The sequence below is a fragment of the Choloepus didactylus genome, chromosome 7, assembly GCF_015220235.1.
Source record: "Choloepus didactylus isolate mChoDid1 chromosome 7, mChoDid1.pri, whole genome shotgun sequence".
NCBI classification, from domain to species: domain Eukaryota; kingdom Metazoa; phylum Chordata; class Mammalia; order Pilosa; family Megalonychidae; genus Choloepus; species Choloepus didactylus.
In genome coordinates, this window is record NC_051313.1 from 59,364,976 (window position 1) to 59,369,910 (window position 4,935).

The following is a 4,935-nucleotide window of genomic DNA, read 5'->3' on the forward strand; positions in this document are numbered from 1 at the left end:
CTTCTTTGATTAATTGCTCCAAGTTCTGTATCACCTGTGGTTTTTTGATTTCAGCATTTGGGTTATCTATATCTTCTGGTTTCTTCATATGCTTTAAAATTTTCTGTTGTTTTTGGCTTCCTGACATTTGACTATCTTGATAGTGTTCTTTTAGGATATGCAAGCTTATTTGAGCAATTATCTATAATTTGACAGAGCTACAGCTTGGTGGAATGTACTTTCCCTGACCTACCAGCAGATGGCACCCCTGCCACCTATTACCCTAAAGCCAGTTCTCCCCAATTTCATCTATGCAACCAGTGGGGGTCCCAACCTTGTGGAGGTCCAATCAGTGCACCGATTTCCATGTGCATTTGGGACCGCTGGTTCTGAGTGTGGGAGTGTGTTCCCTGTGCAGTTAGTCTGGGAAGACAGCTTTAAGACCCAGAACTTCCAGCTCTTCCTGGGGCTGCAACTGTAATATCCTAAGGCTGTGGTATGAGTCTCACCCTTCAGCTTAGATTCCCCACAGTCCCTCTCTACCCTGGGCCCACAAGTCCCTTGGATTGGTGTAGGGCTCTTTGCACTTTCATATGGGACCTCATCTCTCAGCTGTGCACTCTGCAGCCCTCTGCACAGGAAGCCTTATATATTTTTGAAATTCTTTCCTTATGGTTACTCTGGGTTTGTATAATAAAACCTACATTTCTAATCTACTAGGTTGTAAAGATACCAACTTAGTTTCAACAGCATACACATATTCTGCTCCCATATCCCTCTGTTCCCCCTCTTTATGTTGTTTTTGTCTCAATTACCTCTAGATTTTGTGTGCCTATTATCAAGAAATATGCCTTTTTCTTGTTCAATTGTATTCTGACTCTTAAAGGAGTGAAAGAGTAGAATTGTATATTGAGGATACAGTACTATTGGGTTTTGCATTTACCCTTTTAGTTACTTTACTGAAGACCTTCATTTCTTCATACTACTGCAAGCCACTTTCTACTGTCTTTTCTTTCAACCTGAAGAGCTTCCTTTAGTTTTCCTTTTAGGGCAGGTCTTTTGTTGAAGAACTCTCTGTTTCTTTGTATCTGTGAATATTTAAAAATTGCTCTAATTTTTTAAGTATAGTTTTGCTGGATAAAGAATTCTTGGCTGCCAGCTTTTCTCTTCAGTTTTTTTTTTTTAATATTTTATACCACTGCCTTCTTGCCTCCATGGTTTCTGATGAGAATCAGAGAAATCTTACTGATGATCCCTTTCATGTGATGAATTGCTTTTCTATTGCTGCTTGCAGAATTCTCTCTTCATCTTTGGCATTGGTTAGTAAGTGTCTCAGAGTAGGTCTATTAAGGTTTATTCTTTTTGGAGTATGTTGCACTTCTTGGACATTTTTATGTCCATATTTATGTCTTTCATAAGAGCTGGGAAATTTTTGATCATTAATTCATCAAATATTCTTTTTACCCCTTTTCCCATTTCTTCCTCTTCTGGGACACCCATGATGTGTATATTCGCATGTTTCATGCTGTCACTCAAATCCCTGAGACACTGCTCATTTTATTCCATTATTTTCTTGATCTGTTCTTCTAACTGGATGTTTTCAATTGCCCTGTCTTCTAGTTCACTGACTCTTTTTTCTGCCTGTCAGATCTGTTGCTGAATGCCTTTTGTGTATTTTTTTTTTCTTTTTTTATAATCCACAGGTCTTTTATTTATTTTTTACACCTTTTATGCCATGAATTCATAGGGAATGGGCTCCAGTAGCTCAGGCTCTTTTCCATTGGTTCTCACAAAGTGTGCTTCTCTGGGTGGAGCAGGCTGGCACTTCAGTTGAACCCAGGTACCTTTCTCTTTGGCTTCCTTTTTTTTCTGATCATTTTCCTTCACACACTTTAAGAAGCTATCTCTGCTCTTAGAGTGTTTAATATGCTCAATACGTACATTAATTCTCTTGGCAAGAATCTTGCCCTTCACTTGTTTGTTTACAATGATACCAACAGCATGCTGGGTAACATTGTAGACTCTTCCGGTTTTGCCATGGTAACATTTGTGAGGCATTCCTTTTTGAACAGTGCCCATTCCCTTGATGTCTACAATATCACCTTTCTTGTAGGTTCACATATACATGGCCAAAGGAACAGCTTCATGTTTTCTAAAAGGCCTAGAAAACATATAGCGGGTGCCTCTCCTCTTTCCCTTTGGGTTCGTCATTTTGGCAAATTACTGCAAGATCGCGGTTCTGCCTTTTGTGTATTTTTAATGGCATTATTGTGAATTTTCTCTCCATAATTTCTGTTATGTTTCTTTTTTAAACTTCCAAATTCTTCTTTCTGCTCACACATTGTCTTCTTAATATCCTTTAGGTCTATATCCATATTTTCCTTCATGTCCTTGAATTGATTTAGATTTTTTGAATTTCTTTGATTAACTGTTCCAAATCTGTTTTTCCTTTGAAGTTTTCATTTGTTCCTTTGAATGAGGCATATCTTCCTGTTTTTTAGTATGACTAGCAACATTTTTGCCAATGTCTGGGCATCTGCTTATATTGCTGTGCTAGCTTTGAAAGTCAGTTTCTTCCTCCTGCCTTGGTTTTTATTGTTGATTGACTTTGTGTTAAGGTTCTTCTTTGGTGCTTGGTCCAACTTATTCTGGACCTTCAAAGTAGTCTGTGTTTGTTTGGATTTCCTGAGCTTTCCTTTACCTTCTTGCCCAGGATATGCAGTAAAATTTTTAAGTTTGCATTTTTTTCTTCAATTGTTTCACCTCCAGGAGAAAGTTTCTTTTCCTCTGTTCCTTTGCTGGGAATCTTGATCTGTTCTTTTTGTTTTCATGCAGATTTGGAATTTTCTCACCAGTTCCTGTGATTTAAATTCACTCTCTCACTCAGTGTCCCCTTTGCCTTACATTTTTCAGTTATGCAATCTGTCCTTTCTTACAGCAGTTCAGTTTTCCATTTTTTTTTTCTGCAAGGATTTTCTGCCTCCAGTTTCTTCTTTGCTGGGGTGTCCATCCTCAGGGACCTAAATCGTGTCAATCAAGAAAGGGTCAATACAGAAAGGTCCATTTTGCATTTAGATAATCCAGTAAACAGAGACTGGGTTGAATATGCACACTTCTTGCCAACAGTTTTTTTCTACAGTCTCTGTTCTCTCTTTTTTTTTTTCCCCTTGGGGGCCCTTTTGTATGACACATTCCTCAGCCACTTGTATTCTGCCCTAGGTCCTGTAAGCTTAAGCCCTTGTTCCTAGTTATGTGTGCGGTTCTAACTCACTGTTATGAGTGACTCTATGGTCTGCATTTATGACAAGAGAAACTGGGGACTTGCTACCTCTGTGCTACTCCTAAGTTGTGCAGGATGGAGTGGGGGTGGGGGGATGAGTCCAGACTGGTGGATCTAGGATGAAAATCTCCTACCTGATTTTGTTGATTCTTTTTCTTCGATTCAGCATTGTGGAGTCCTTCTCCAGACCCTGTCATCCTCTAGAGTTCCAAACAGGTGGGGTTTGTCCTTTTATTAGTTGATTCTGAGGGAAGACTTTTCCCGGGGATGTCATACATCACTATGTTGATGACATCTCACCTACATGGTTTTTGATGAGAAGGCTGCTTTAATTCTTATATTAAAAAATTAAACCTTAATTTAATTAAGGTTTCCTGACCCTCCTGGCTACTTTTAAGATTTTTTCTTTGTCTTTGTTTTCAGTTTGAATATGATAGGTTTAGGTGTAGATATTGGAGTATTTATCCTACTTGGTGTTCCCTGAGCTTCCTGCAACTGTGGTTTGGTATCTGTAATTAATTTTGGAAAATTTTCAGCCATTATTACTTCAAATATTTCTTCTTCTCCATTCTCTCTTTCTTCTTCTTTTGGTATCCAAGTACAATTTGCTGCATCTTTTGTAATTGTTCCAGAGTTTTCTTGGATACTCTGTTCTGTCTTTTTTTTTTTTTCAAAATTCCTTTTTTTTTCCTTTGCATTACACTTTTGTGGTTTTCTTTTTACATGTCCTCAAGAAGCTCACTTACGCTTTCTTTACCTTGTCCAGTCCATGTTAATCCTGTGAAAGGCATTCTTCATTTCTATACAGCTTTAGTTTTGCCAGCATTTCTATTGGAACTTTATTAGAGTTTCCGTCTCTCTTCCTACATTATCCATTTGTTCTTGCATATAGCCTACTTTGTACATTAGAATGCTTAATGTATTAGTCATAGTTATTTTAAATTCAGTGTCTGATAATTCCAAAGCCAGGTCATATCTGAGTCTGAATATGATGTTTCTTTGTCTCTTTAGACTGTTTTCTTTCCTCTTCTTCTTCTTCTTCACTTTTTTTTTTTCAATTTTTAGTGTGCCTTATAGTTTTTTGTTCACAAATTGACATGATCTATAGGTTAATAGGAACTAAATAAATAGAACTGTAGTGTGAGATTAATGCCAATATGGCTAGGAGTGGGCTTTAATTTCTATTATCCTTGTTTATATCTTCACTGTTGTCTTTGTCCTTCCTTAATAATTCCTCCTTAAATAGAGTTTGTGTCCTGCATCCTTTCAGTTGTCATCTACTACCTAAATCCTGGTGCACTGATGATGAGGTCTTACGGTGTTTGGGAAAGAAAGTATTCTGTAATCTTATTATTAAATATTGGTTTTGAATGGGCCCGTGTCTTTTGAATGTGATCTTCATAAGTATTTCTTAGCTTTTTCCTTCCCACTTTTGTTGAGACAGTAGGTTTAAAAACTATGTATTTCCTTCCCTCTAAGTGGGATAAGATTCTGGTGAGATCTTTTACTCTGAATAGTAAGTCTTTGTTATGGAAAGGGTTCACAATGGTTACTCTTCCCCTTCCCCTGCCAGAGTCAGGAGGGAACTTTTCTCAGCTCTTCACCATGAGAGCTTAGTGTAATTCCCATTGATAAAACCTATAGAATTGTGGTTGCCCCCCTAAGACTGTGTCCCC

The 4,935-nt window shown here is 37.8% G+C and overlaps 1 pseudogene; it reads right to left on the reverse strand.

Moving 5' to 3' along the window:
- Window positions 1-1,683: 1,683 nt before the first annotated feature.
- On the reverse strand, window positions 1,684-2,193 carry LOC119540306 (annotated as a pseudogene).
- Window positions 2,194-4,935: the final 2,742 nt, after the last annotated feature.